This window comes from Aquila chrysaetos, chromosome 10, assembly GCF_900496995.4.
Source record: "Aquila chrysaetos chrysaetos chromosome 10, bAquChr1.4, whole genome shotgun sequence".
In the NCBI taxonomy this organism is placed as follows: Eukaryota; Metazoa; Chordata; class Aves; order Accipitriformes; family Accipitridae; genus Aquila; species Aquila chrysaetos.
The window spans coordinates 31588684-31603517 of record NC_044013.1 but is presented as its reverse complement, the minus strand read 5'-3'; positions in this window follow the sequence as shown (position 1 = coordinate 31603517).

Here is a 14834-nt window from a genome sequence, read left to right as displayed (position 1 = left end):
CTTGGGTTTGGTTTTTTTTTTTTTTCCTTCCCCCCCCCCCCCCCCCTTTTTTTTTTAATTCCTCTCCCTCGCTGCTCTCTCCAATCCGGGCGCGCCTCTGCCAAAAAAGCTGGAAGGAGCGGGGGGGAGCTGCCAAGGCTGCCTGCGGGGGGAGGGCAGGGGAGGGCTGCGCCCACTCCGCTGGGCCACCGCGTCCCCGGGTGGCAGCGCGGGGGGGGGGATTGGTGGCAGCGGGGGGGTTGGTGCCCCGGGTGGCGGCGGGGGGGTCTCGCATCCCAGGTGGCACGGAGCAGAAGGGGGATGGGGGAGGGGGCAGGTGGCGACCGGCTGAGTAAAGGGATGGGAGTGTCCGGGGGTGCAAGCGGGCTGTCAAGCGAGGAGCTGCTCGGTGCCGCGGGGTGCAGGGGAGAGGACCCGGCCCGGTCCTGGTCCCGGTGCCCGGCTGCGGCGGGGCACCACCGGCGGTGGCCGTTAGGTGGCGGGCGCGGGGTGTCCGGCCGGCGGCAGGAGTGTGAAACCGGGCAGTTTGCAGAAAAATTGACTGCCTGCACCCGGGAGCGGAGCCCCCTCCCCGGCCCCGGGGTGTCCTGGGGACACGCAGGGCCCAGCCCGGCAGTGGCTAGTGATGGCCACCAGCCACCTCCAGAGCCCGGGGCCGGGGGAGGCGGGGGGGGGGTTGTTCTTGCAGCTGACGTGGGCTGCTCCCCTCTTTCCAGCCCCAGTTCATTTGGCCACCCGGGCTCCGATCCCCCATCAGCTCTGAGTGCAAAACCAGATGCTGGTGCAAACCCAGGCACTGTGTGTCCCTGCTGGCCACCTCGTCCCCCTTCTCATGGGGTATCCCTGGATAAGTGTCAGGGAGCAGCTGAGGCAGGCAGCGAGTTAAATGGGGGGGGATGAAAAGTAAGGAGCACAAAATACCCCTCTCCCTACAGCCCGCAGCACTGGCCATGCTCGAGCGCTGCATGCCATCACGGCAGGTCCAACACAGGGGCTTCCCCTCTTTGCCAGGGGCCAAGACACTGCTCATCCTGGTACCCAGCTCCCCATGAGCCCCTATCTGCTGCCCAGGGAGTGAGAGCATGTGCAAGGAAATGCCCTGTCTGCACCCCCTTCCTGTGGGGCTCCCCGTGAGGAGCTCTCCCCCATTCCCCATGCTCCTTCCGTGGCTGCGGAAATTGGCAGCAAATTATCAGCAAATCCACCCAGTTCCTCTCCGCCTGCAAGAGGTGTGAAGTCCCAAACCTGGACACCCACTTAAAGAAGTGTGAGCTAAATCCATGCTCAGGACGGTCCCTCCGGAGCCCTGCTGTCTGGCTTATCTCAGCTCCCACTTTATTTCAGGGAAAGTGATGATGGCTACAGCCACAGGAAATCCAGGAGGTGGAAATTACAGTGTTTTGCCCTCCACACCCACTGCTGGGACACATCAAGGAGATGGGGGGGACCGTGCAGGAGCCACTGGCCTCTCGGTGGGCTTTGCATGGATACAGATTTTTCTGCTCACCTGCATCCTTGCAAAAGGCTGAGGGCTGGGGGGCACAGAGCCCCCCATGATGCAGAGAGGGGGTGAGCATCAGCAGGGGCAGAGCAGTTGGGCTGTCCCGTCTGTCCGCCCGGCTGGCGTTGCTGAATGACGTAATGCTTGAGCGAAAACACACGCGGTTGTTAAACACGAGCTCTCTGCTCAAGAGGAGCGTCACGGGAGCAGATGGACGCCCAGACGAGCAGCTTTGCAGAGGTTCCAGCAGCCTCAGGGCTGCGATGTGGCCCGCAGGGATGCAGATCCCCGGTTGGGGCTGGCCGGGCGTCCAGGCGATGCATCCTCGATGTGTGTGTCTGCAAAACATGCAGAGAGCAGGGCTGGGAAAGTGGCCTTGCTGGGAATTGTAACTGGGGCAGCTGGCCGTCTCCAGCAGCTTCCATCTCTTGCCAGTGAAATGGCTCTGACTTTTGAAAGTGTGTTTTGTACCTAGAAAGAATAGATGCGAGGCAAGATCTCCCCGCCCCTGGCACTCGCGCTGGGGAATGGGATCCAAGCCCTTTGCAATTTGGCCAGGGCAGAGCCGAGTGCTTCACGAGCTGCCCGCAGGGAAGGGCTGGGAGCATTCCCTGAAGTTTGCGAAGTGTCGGGGAAAAGCTGTGCAATTTGGCCCATGCTGGGAAGGCACGGATATGGGTATGGTCTGACGAGAAAGGGGGAAAGCAGAAAACGTTTCCTGCAGGGGGGCCCGCATGGAAAAGAGGGGGTTTGCTGCATAGTGCAATATCTGGGTGAGAAAACCCGCCACGAGGGCTGGAGCAAGAGTACCGGGGACCGCATCCAGCACCTGCCTGTACCAGCACAGAGGCAGGTGAAGGGCTGGGGGCTTTGCTGGGAGCTGTGGCAGCTCCGGGGAGGATGCTTCCTGCAACCGGTCCCCGGTGCAGGTCCCATCACGGTGACCGGCAGGTGTAGGTTGCACGCGGTTCCCCTAAATACTGATATAGTTACTGGTGGAGGTGCCAAACAGCTTTACCCTGCTGTTGTACACAGAGAGCTGTCCCGGGAGTAACACTGACACGCAAAACACAGAAGTAAACAGCCCTTTGCCATAGCTACAGAGGAGCCCCGCACCTGCTCCCCCCCGGACCCAAATCCTGCTCCGAGTGCTGTTGACGGCGTTGTCATAGGAAACGCTGCTCACTAACGGGGTGTGACGGGGCTTTACAGTGCTTGTGCGGGAGCGCATGGGTTGCACTCAAAGGAAAGGTATGTGTGAGGGGCAGATCACAGAAACACGGGTGGAAGATGCCCTCCGAGGTGTCCAGCCCCAGCGCTGGCTCCCAGCAGCAGTGTCGCCAGCACTGACTCGGGGCAGTCTCGGCTGCAAATCCTCCAAGGATGGGGATCCCCCACCTCTGCACGGACCTGTCTTGGGGCTGCACCACCCTCCTGGGGAAGAAATTTTCCTGATCTGGACCTAAGATGTGTTTGCAGCTGGGGATATCCTGAAATGCCCAGGGCAGTGCCCACGGGAAGCCCTGCATCAGCTCATGAGAGAAGAGGCAGAGAGCAGACATGCCATGCAGGCGATGATGGAGAAGGCACTGCACTTGGATGCAGACATCCTGGCAAACTGGAGGAGAGAGGATTGCTCACCCCAAAGTAGATGGCCGTGAGCAGGACACATCACACTTGTGTCCTGTGGTTGCATTTCTGCAAGGGACCAGCCACGGCAGCCAGTGCTGGGAGAGAGGCAGCTGCCGGGATTGAGGGGCAGGGAGAGGTTGGGGACGCAGCGGAGTCACTGCAGGTCCTTGCTGCTGCCGTGCACCGACGCTGGGGTTGCAATAGCGTGGTCTTGTCACAGTCTCAGTGAAGCTGAGGCTGACATGTGGGTTTGGTCCATCCAGCCTGACTGGCATCGTGTGGGCCAAAATTTTCATTTCACCGGCCCATCCCTCTACTGAGCAAGTGCCCCGTGTTTGGCCACAGTGTGTCTTCCAAAAAAGCGGTGCAGCCTTCATCTAAAGCACCAAGGGACAGGAAAGCTGCCTCTTCCCAAGGGTGAGCATCCTTATGTTTTCCTGCCTTGGTTCACCAGCTGTTAATTGTTAACTAACATGTTATCACCCCTGTAGCTGCTGCAAAAAGAAAGCTCCAAACTAAAGAGGCTGTCTGAAATGGTGACCACTGTAAGTCTGCCTACAGTATCCCAGAGAAATGCCTCCCAGGACATGGGGCAGGAGGAGGAGGCAGGTTTTGAGGCACAGGCAGGGCTCTGTAGTACCTGGGAATGAAGTCAAGTCTCTGCTCAGTCTTATTTTTGGCAAGTGAAACCTTCAGGCTTGTCAAGTCCCTCATTCAGAGGTATTTTCACCAGCCCACAGTTGTCTCCGTGGCTCTCTTCTGAGCTAGCTCTGACATTTGCAGCCAGGTCCGAGCGGTGGGCAGCAGCAAGGTGACCAGTCAACACCCCAGCACGTGGCTGTAGCTCTGGTGTTTTCTGGCCACAAACCTGGATAACCCCTGCCCATCGGCGGGCATGCTGGGGTCAGGCAAACGGGAGGGCAGGAGTGGGAGGCCAGGGTGGAGTGTGTGCTTGGGCCAGTGCATGGTGGGAGCTCTGGAGCAGGGGAACATCACCCCGTCCTCACTCAGCCATCCAAGACTCACGGCTTTGGTCTCAAGACTGGGCTGGACGGGTGGCTATTAAAACACTGTCATCTCTTTTGAGGACTGTTGGCTACTCCAAGCATGGTCCAGGGATGGGGTCTCCATCCCTCACTCCCCTGTGCATCCCATCACATCTGCCTCGTGTGTTCCCTGGGGAGAACATTCAAACACCACGTGCAGCCCACGACGCATGTCCATGGGACATCCAGGTGGCAACCACCCAGCGCTGCTGACGGAGCCATCCCGTCCCTGGCATGAGGCTGGAAGCCACCACAGAGACCCGTTTCAGCATCATGGGCAGGATCTTCTCAGCTATCCCCATGTACACTCAGTGCTGGGGTGTTTCTCAAAGCATGAGAGGTGTTTCCAGCACCACAGGGGCTGTCTGGGGACTGCACGGGCTTAGGCAGCCTCTCCCTTGCCAGCTGCAGATGTCTGATTGCTGGCAGGTCCCATTGTGTGTGTCTGTTCAGTTTGACTGAGTAACTAACGAGGCTTATGTGACCCCAGCCGTACCCCGCCCAATCTTAACTTCCCATTAGCTCTCTTTTCTCTGGCAGTCACTTCCCGTGGTTGTTATGGGAAGAGGTTTTGCCAATACAAGGATGCTGCTCAGTGGGATCAGTGCTGGAGCCACAGCCCCATACGGTGGTGGGATGCTCTTCCTTGGCATGGCAGACAGAAGCAGCATCATTAACCCACAGCCACGGAGGGATCCCGAGATCTCTCGGGAACGTTTGTTATGGCAGTCCCCTTGGGGAGAGAAGGGGAGACACCATCCTCTCCTATTCCATGCCCCTGCAAGTAACCAGCTCTCCTTGTGCTGAGAACACAGGTGGATGTGCAGCACCTGTGAGGCTCGGGTTGTGTTGTGAGTGCTGCAGCCCTGGGACAGAGGAGGTGGGATCACCATCCCTGGACATGTTCCAAACATGCCTGGACAAGGCCCTGAGCAGCCTGACCCAGCTTTGGAGTGCTAACTTGCTCAGGGGCTAGGCTGGAGACCTCCAGATGTCCCTCCCAACCTAAATCCTTCCATGATTTATATTGAATTCTCTTTGGTATTTATGTAGTTCTGGGAAGCCTTCAGTGATGTATCATTGAACCGGTATAATCCAATGCTGGCCAAGGAGGGATTTAGTGGTCCTGGCTCCATACATCTCATTCACATTGTCCTTCTCAAGGACAGCTGAATATCTGCTGTCGATAGGTAACTCCAGGCTGTGGTGTAGCCCCACTCCCAGCTCAGGCGTGAAACCTTTCCTCTGCCTGCCTCCATCCCCACTGCTGGGGACATTCGGGCAGATCTTTTGAGTGGCTGTTTTCGTCCTTATCCGGGCTGCTTGCAAGCTTTCCAAGTGTTGATTAAAAGGTACCATCACTGCAAAACGTGCTGTGCCTGGGTGGATATAGCTTTCAGCAACTGAAACACAGTGTTTACTGGAACGCACCACGGTCGTTTGTGGTCAGGACTGATTCCCTGCCAGATGTCAGCTCTGACCCCCAGCAGTTTCAGCAGTAGAGCTGCTTAAAAATTGGAAGATTGTTTTGTATTCTTGAAAGAAAAAAAAGGGTATGTTTATTACGGAGATATTGCTTTTCACTGCCTGCATACTCTGAAATGGCCAAAGCGTGTTCAAAGAGACTTTCAAATTGCCTTTGTGCAGAGACCGAGGCTGGAAAATATCAACCCAGAAGGGGAAAACTGAAGCAAGTTGAGGGCAACTGAGCACAGAGATGTAACTGGTAACACTCAGCCAGAACATGAACTTTAGACACTGCCTGTGCTCCAGTTTGTGTCTGTAGCACAGAGGGGCCCTGAGGAAAAGGCGGTGGAGCTCTATTATCTCTCAGCCAGATCCTTGTGGTGTTGAGGGGAAACATATAGCAGGCTGTCTCCCTCCTCTCCCAATGCACCCTGCAAATGCCAGTCAATGGCTCCCAGAGCCCTGATAATCCTGAGCATGAGTCAGAGCCCAAAAATCAAGAGCAGAGCTTCAAATTAAGAATTATTTTAAAAAAAAGCACATACTGGGTATGGTTTCTTGTGTTCTGCTTTTTAAGCTATAAGGTTTATGCCTCCAGCTTTTCTATGCATCCAGAAGGGCTTAACATTTTCCTTTCAGCAAAGTGAAATCTGAGTCTTCCCCAGGCACATGACTCCAGGAGATGGGGATTAAAAAACCTGCAAGGCGAGTGATGCATTTGCTAATGGCAACAAGGTTGTGGATCCACAGAGGCAGTGCCCTGGGGATGTCCTTTCCCAAAAAGTCCTCTTGCAAAGAAGTGTAACTCCCCACAGAGGCTGGAGGACACCAGCCCGTCCTGCTTTGAGGTCACGTGGAGGCTGGGAGGACTGGCTTATCCATGGGGTGACCTTGAGATAAGTTCCCTGTGCCAAAACGCTTGTCAAGGGGGGGATTTGGTTCAGCAGTAATCTCCAGCCTTCTTGTCTGACTCCCAAAGAGGCACCACATGTGCAATTAAAAGACCCTCAATCCTGAGATCTGGCATTTCGTGATTTCCTTGCTGGGAAATGACAGAAATCCCTCCAAAAAGCTAAAAATGTGCTTTCCAGCAGGGCTGCAGCTGACTACATACATGCAGGCTGGTGGCTCGGTCCCTCTGCCACCCTCCCTGGGCTGCCCAGAGACCTGCAGCTTCCCCACGGGGGCTTTCCCCGTTATTTTTCCCCTTGGAAAAGCACCCACTGCTGTGCAGGGTGGTCACCCACAGCTGGTCTGGCTCTGCCCAGGCAACTGGAAATGTGACTGTGGGATTTAATGGCTCTGGCAAAATAACATGGTGAGGAACATGAAGAAGTGATGGAGGAGGTCTTGGGTTTGTGGGACAGCCATGTTGGGGGGTTTCCACAGCAATGTGGGTGTGGGGACAGTAGGAGAGGGCAGAGGGAACCAGGGGCTGGGCTGAGAAGGTGGCTGGACCAAGGCAAGGAGAGCTGGAGCAGGGCTTGCAGACAGCAGCCAACCGGGGACCCAGCCAGCACTGCCAGTTGGGGTGTCTGCAGCAGCAAAGGGGTCATCAATGCAGAAGAGATTTAGGGGGCCAAGGAAGGTGGGACAACCAGGCGCCAAAATCAGGAGAAAGACAGAAAAGAAGAGCACCATGGAGGGGCAAGGAGAGGGATGGGTGGCCCAGTGTTGCAGAGCAGTGATCAAGGAGGACATACTGGTCTGGTCCAAGACAGGAGAGTGAAGAGGAGAGGTCAAACACAATATGAGATGAAAAGGTCCAGCTGTCAGAGCCAGGAACTGAGGGAATGAGAAGGGCTGAGACCTTGTGACAGGGAGTCAGCGTGCCAGAGACAGCAGAGGGGTCAGGGTCTGGGCAAGGGCTGGTGACACCAAGGCAGAGGTGATGGTGGGAAGGGGGCCCAGAAGTTCCTGTGTGAGGTGACCTGTGGTTAGAGACATCAGGGATGGGAGCTGCAACAGGGCAGAGGAGGTATGGAAGTTCCTGGTGGGATTAGGGACACTTTTCATCCCAGCACCAGCCAGGACTTCCTCACACCTCCTGGGGGTCCTCCAGATCTACATCCCTGCAAGACTCTTCCAGTGCGTTCCTGGCCATCTCTGGCCCATTCTTCTTGAGTTGATACAGTTCTTCAGTCTTTCTCCCTGAGCAGCAGCAGCAGCAGCAGCAACCAGATCCTCCTGCAGACATGCTGTGCCCAGCCTGGTTGCCTTTCCGCATTGCTGTGGGGCAGTTGGCCAGCAATGGTCCTGCTCTTCTCCAGCCAGTGACTGTGCTGGAGACATCCTTCCCAACATATCCCCCACCCATGTTTCCCTCTGTCTGCTCTGTGGGATGGGATGAGAAGGGGGAGCCTAACCAGTTTAGCATCAGCCTGCAGAACCCCATGTCTCCAGACCACCACTGATGCCTGGCACAGTCAGGAGGAATCACGTTAAGGAGCTGCCCCTGTATCTCTCCCAGGGATGCATAAGGGATAATCCAGAGCCTCTTCTTGCTACCTCCTCCTGGAGATGGAGGCGAGAAACACTGCTAGACCCCTGGTTTGTGGTGACAGGCAGGCTGGCAAGAACCCTTGGGCAGCACGCATTGCATTTTTGGGGCTGTTTGAATTGCTTTTCTCATTCCACCAAGCCCCACTATAGGTCTTGGCTTCCCAGGGGAAGCCATGACTTTGTCCGTCTGTTGGGGTTTGGCTCTCCTCCTGAGAAGCCCTGCAAGCTGCTGCCCAGACCTGGCAGGTCTCAACGTCCTTTGGTTCCCATTGGCCTGTCTGGGCTGAGGAGCAAGCCCCAAAACACAGCCCCCCAGGAGGGATCAGCCGTTCCCCGTGCAGTCTGGCAGCAAGCTCCAGCACAAGTGAAGCCCTGGCCCTCCACCAACGCACGCTGTTTCCTCCCAGCAGGCTGGCCAAAAGGAGTCAGATGAGGACACAAGAGGAGCCGGGAGTGCAGGCAGCGTAGGGGAAACGGGGGGTAACAGAGGGCACCGGGCTGGGTTCGGTGGCTGGACGGCACCAGGGATAAGCCTCACCGAACAGGAGTGGGAATTGATGCCGGTGGGTCCTGCTGCCAGCTGTGTGGCTCATCTCCTCCTCCAGGTTTTGGGATATCTCTGGTTCGGTCCTTTGCCAGGGTCCATCGGCAGCCCCTGGTGTTTGGGGCTTTTCTCTAGGGCCAGAATTTCCCCACTTTCAGATACAAACAACGCGTTACCTCCAAATTCTCCCTCTGCTCAGGGTCACAACCATCACTAAATTTTTCTCCCAGCCTCAAACTTTCAGCTGTTGCTTCAAGCAATGGTGTCTCCATCCCTCAAGTCCTTTATTCCTGCTGAGATAACAGACACTTCACTGTCCTCGTCTCTTTATTCCCAGGAGCAGGCTCTGAACAGAGACAATTCTTCTTGCCACGTGCTCCTGTAAGCTGGTGTTTGAAGTACCCGCTCCCCATGGTGTGAGTGCCCTGGCATCAGCCATGTGCCAAAAACAGGGGCCGTTTGCCTCGGGGATGTGCATCGATGAAGCTCTTGAACAGCTTTGAAGTTTGTCTCTGCTCTGCCACCCAGATCCCATTGCCCACAGTAATGCTTTGGCTTAACTTGGCCAATTAAGATGTCATTTGTAACTAGCAGATGGATAATATTTCAATTTAATTAATACTTTTACTGCAGAACATTGCCTCGGGCCAGGTGAGCTGTTCGCTGAAAAGGCTTTGGACAAAAAGAATATTGACAAAATATTTCATCATTTCAAAGCAAAATTTGGGGGATTTTTCATTCTAGCATGGAACTGGGTTATATGTCATGGCTGAACAAATAAGGCAAACCCAGCCATTGTGTTTCAGAGTGAAACAGGCATTTCACTTTGAATCCAAATCATTAGGGATTTAGTCTTCATTTCAGTGATAGAAATCACAGAAATACTGGTTTTAGGTAAAACAGATAAACATCAGGCTTTGAGTTCCATTGGAAACGCTGAAGGTGTTTCCCAGTCCCAGAGGTGCTCCTGTGCCAGGTCTGGGGAGCCCCAGCCTGAGCAGGTGAAAGGACAATGAGTTCTGCAGTGGGTTCAGGAAGGTCCCCACCAGTCCCACGTGTGCAGATGCAATGGGTGAGAGGCCACGCACAGCAGACACCATAGGGCCGAGGTCACCGCGCTGCTGTCATGTGTTAATCCAGCTGGATGCAAAGGGCATCCAAATGCAAAAGTAAAGAGTGAAGTCCCAGCAAAATGAGACTAAAGAAGAAACAGCCACACTGCAAACTTCCCCGGGGACTACTGCATGAGAACATCCTCTGTATCATCATTTTCATCAGACAGAGGTTTTCAGGTGGCACTTTCAAGGACAAATATTTCACCCGGGGAATGGCTGGCCAAGCCTCTCCAGATGCGTAGTGCCAGGAGCAGGCAGTGCCCTCGGGCGAAGGCATCTTCCCCCCCCTCCCACCCTGAGCTGAGTAGGGGCTGCTTGGCAGAGGGAGCGAGCTGCGCTCTGCCATCTCTGCTGTAGCTGCTTTTCCTCGCAGCACTTCACAACTCAGCACTCTTGAGTTAATTAGAGAACCATATGCCCCTTTCTCGCACATCATAAAAGTGCATGTTTAAATCCGGGTGATAAAAGGGAGCATTAGGCTGGGTCACTGCATGGCTCTGATCTCAGCTCAGCTCTGCACACTGCCTCGGTCTTCTGGACCGCTCTCAGACCAGGTGGAAACGATGTTTGAGTCCATCTGAACTCGCTTTCCTGCCAGCTTGCTTGAGAGACTACCAAGTATTTTACAGCTCTCTCCCAGGCACGGTTTGTTCTCTAACACCCTCCTACATCCTGCCTGTCCCTGCTTAACTCTCCTGGCTCCCTTCTGCTCCGGGTGCTGAGTTTCCGTTTCCCAAAGGAAACTTGGGACCTTGGCAGCGGTCAGCAGGTCTGTCCCTGGTTTTGGTCTTCAGATGACTTAAGGCTCTTCCAGATGGCCGTGGACCCTGCAGCCTGCTCTCTCCTGGGGCACGCAGGGTGCAGGGCACGTCTCAGAGCCATGGCTTTGAGCACATCCCGGGGGGATGCAGGAGCATGGGGCAGTCAGCACATGGAGATGACTGGTCCAGCTGCTCTTGTGCCAGTCACTGCATATATCCAGAGATCTCCTCTTTCCTCCCCTCTGCCTGGAGGACACATTTTTCTCCCATCCTAGTGTGCAAGGCAGAATAACATGCCAGATGTTTTATGTTAAAAACTCCCTTTTTCTCCTTTCCACTTTCTTTAAAGAGTCTCAGACGGGGAGGTGAGGACCCTATCTGCTCTGGTGAGGACCACCTAATCTGATCAGGTCCCTTTTGGCACAAAGCATATCCAGGCTGCCGTCAACCCAAAATTTGAACATGAGATGGAGTACAGCCTTTGGCAAGGAACTGTGCGGGCTGTGCATGTCTGATGAGCAGGAGAGCTATGGAGCTGCAGAAAGAGAGCCTGCAGCATCATGTAAGTCAGTGTGGCTGTCCCAAGAAGCCCAGACTTGTGGAGAATCACCAATATTGTGAGACCGTGTGGCCCTAGGAGGTCACCAGGCATGGAGTTTTGCAGCCACCTGCACAGAGATCTGAACTAGGAGAAATCCTCCTAGGGGTGCATCTGCTGCTCCCCAAGGAAATGTGTGTGTTGCCAGCCCAGCTCTACCAGGCTGAACAGAAGGGCCACCTTGGCAAGGGTCCACCACAGGCCATGTAGCCCCTGTGTCCTGTGAGCAAGCACTGAAGGGTGGGGAGATAGCAACCACCTGCTGGTCCATGCACAAGGAACCTGGGCTTGGAGGGTGGAGATAGCACTGAGAAGAGCATGTTCAGTGGCTGAAGAAGGGAAAGTCACGGAATCACAGACTGGTTGAGGTTGGCAGGGACCTCTGTAGGTCATCTTGTCCAACCCCCTGCTCAAGCAGGGCCACCTAGAGCAAGTTGCCCATGGACCATGTCCACTAGACTGTGTCCATGACTTGAAACGTGTCCGGGTCCCATTGCTAAGATGGATAGTGGAGAGGAGCTATAGCCTGGGACACTTCAGAAAGGCCTGGACAACATCCTCTGGTGGAGCTAATCTCCCTGGTCCTGTGTGGGGCTCCCAGCAGTTTTCTTGCCTGCAAGCCCATGGCACCGTGACTTCCCTTTGCTGTAGCACCAGAACCACGATCAGTGTCTGGAAGAATGTCTCCAGTACTGGTCTGCTGGGGATGACCCTGGATGGGGGGGGCCTCACCCCTTGCCCTCCTCCAGAGACAGGGTCAGTGACAGCACCAGTCCTGCTGGGAAGAAGTGCAGAGAGACGAGGAGTCAAGCAGAGCACCAGCACACTCCTGGTGCCATTGCAACCCGTTTTGACATGGATTTCTGAATCTCCAGGGCCAGTGGTGTCTCCAACCCCAGCACAGCAGAGGAGGCTTGGGAAGAGCTGTACACTACATCCCTGCCTGGTCAGGCACCCGGCATGCTCTTTGGCTCTGGGACAGCCCTGGCTTGCTCTGCCTGCCCAGCATTCCTGGGACCTGGCTCCAGAGAAGGCAAGGATGCTGAGCTGTGAGCAGCGAGCCCCGTGTTATTTTTGCTGTGCTCAGAGCCTTGCCCTGCGTTCCTGTTTCCTTGTGCTATGTTTAGACAACTTTGCAGGACACACTTGATCCCACTCCAAAAACATCTTTTTTTCTGCATGACTCTGAAGCCTGACAAGAGGGGGGCAGGCAAAAGCCAAGGCAAGGTCTGGGGGTCTGTGTGCCTGGGCCAGGCGGATGGCACGAGCAATGTTGGTGTTGGGCTTCCCTGGGCTTAGCAGGGTTGGCTTAATCCTCTCTCAGTGGATTTGGGTGGATAATCTCCATCTCGCACATGGCATTGCCAGGGCTTGGGGCATCCTATCGTGATCTGCTGGATGGAGCTCTGCAGGAGGACAGGGAGACCGTGGCTGCCCCATGTCCCTTGCTTTTGACGCACTCTTGGAAGAGCAAGGTGGAGAGCTCAGGGGCACATCTCTCCCAAGCCCTTGCATGGGGGCTCTGCCGAGCTCACGTCTGCCCCTTGAACATCATTACAGCTTCACGGCCAGGTGTCCAGCTCTCCTTGTTTGCTGAGGCCCAGGAAAGTGGGGTCACCTTTAAGGGAGACAAGTGTTAAATATTCCCCTTCCTCCCCTGGCTCTGGCATCTGAGCAATCATCTCTGCAGTGCCTAAGTGGGGAGATTATTAAGTGAATATGAACATCCTTGAGTCTCATCCACACGTAAATGCAAAGTTAAATTGAAACCAGAAGATGGCTTTAGCAGCACAGTTTATAGCCATTAACCCTTGGGTGACACAAACTGAACTCCCCCTGAAGTGCCAGGAGAAGGTGGCCCACCTGAAACTCCAAGCATGGCCTGGGAAGAAGGAGGTCCAGAGGACAGCTGTGGCCACAGCTGGTATCTGTGCTGCGTCTCTACCTGCCAAGCCCCGTGCCTGAAGCCAAGCATGCACCAGGACAATGCGGGTCACTGGTGGGCACGGCTTAGGGTCAGCAGCATCCCAAAGGGGCGATGCATCTCCCAGCCCAGGAGGGCTCCTGGCCCTGTGCATGCCCTGGGATGGTCTCGCTGTGCACCCAGAAGGGCTCCCTGCTGCCCTGCACTCACTGGAGACCCTTGGAGGCTCACAGACCTCTTCAGAGGAACTGAGAGGAAAACATATGCCCCAGACAGAAGTCCTGACACACCTTGGTACAAACACTTTTGGGAGATCCACGGGAGATGCCCAGAGACACTGCTCCTCTCTCCAATTTGCCTGTGTCAAGTGCTGGACCTCAGAGGAGGCACTCAGCGGTGGTGCTGCATTCGACCCCAAGGGTGCAGAGTCCCCACAGGGAGAGGGAGCAGGACGGACAAGGCAAATTGCAAAGAGGCCCTGGCCAGGAGCAAGGGGAGTGGGTCAGAGTGAGGAGGGGAGATGGAGAGGTGGTGCAGCTGGGCCATGGTGAGCAAGGGCAGAGTGGTTGGCTGTGCCCAAGAAGGAAGCCATGGGACAACCACGTGTTTCCAGTATGAAAGCAGAGCCACATCAGCCTGTGCTCATCTGCCTGCTGCCTTGGGCTGTGCCTGCCCATCCCTCCTTCCCTCTCCCCCTCACTTGCTTCCTCATGTCCTACAGTTCTCTGCCCTCTTCTCTTCCACTTGCTCCATCTTTCACGCACTTCTCCAGCCACCCCTTCCCCAGCCACTGCCTGTCGTCACCCCAGTGCCCCGTCACCAGAGCCAAGCTGAGACGACATTGTGGGGTTTCCCCTCTCTGGCACACCCTCCTGGTCTCTCCAAAACCCTTTTTGAATCCCAAAAACCTTCTTGGGGCTGGGATTTCTCTGAGACTCCCAGCTACCCATGCTTTCCCTGCCACGCTTGTGCCAGCAGCCCATGGGCTGCACAAAATGCTTGGCAGGAGGCAGGGTGACCTAAAAGATGCGGACCCCATCCGAGCGCGTGGGTCTTGCAGCAGTGTGTTCCAGGGAGCACAGGCAGCTGCCAGCAGGAGTGAAGGTGCACAAGGGGAAGACTTAGGACATGGCTGGCAGGTCCACAGCTGCCCCTGCTCCAACAACCAGAGAAATATGTAAATGAGAAACTCGGCCCCTTATTTATGAGACTTCACGATTCATTTTTCATTTAGGGAATGTGAACGAATAAAAATATGAAATATTTCTCCGATGACACAGTTTCCACCCAGAAAGCACATTCCTTGGAGGCGATGTGCATGTGCACGGGGGCCACATGGGACCAAGCCTCGACCCTGGTGCAAGCTCCACTTTGCGAAGGGGTGGAGGCTGTGGGGCCAAGTCCCAGGACAGAGCTGTGCTGGGAGAGCAGTGAGGGTCTTGCTAAACTGAAAAGCCCTGCTGGAAAGGACAGAGCTGAGAGCAGGGGACAGAGCTAAGGTGAGCCTGGTCCAAGGGGAGAGGGGGCAGACTGCACCACCTGGTCCTCCTCCCTTACAACTAGAGCAAGGATTCAGCCTTCTGCTGCACACTGAAAAGAGATTTCCTCCTCCCAACATCTAAAAAATACTCACTCCTGGCAGTGCCTGAATTTCCCAAGGATGTGCAAGTATCCCTGTTTATTGCCTTAACAGTTAAAATTCATTACCAGCTAGCTTCTTCAGAATGGCTCCTCCAGGTCAGTC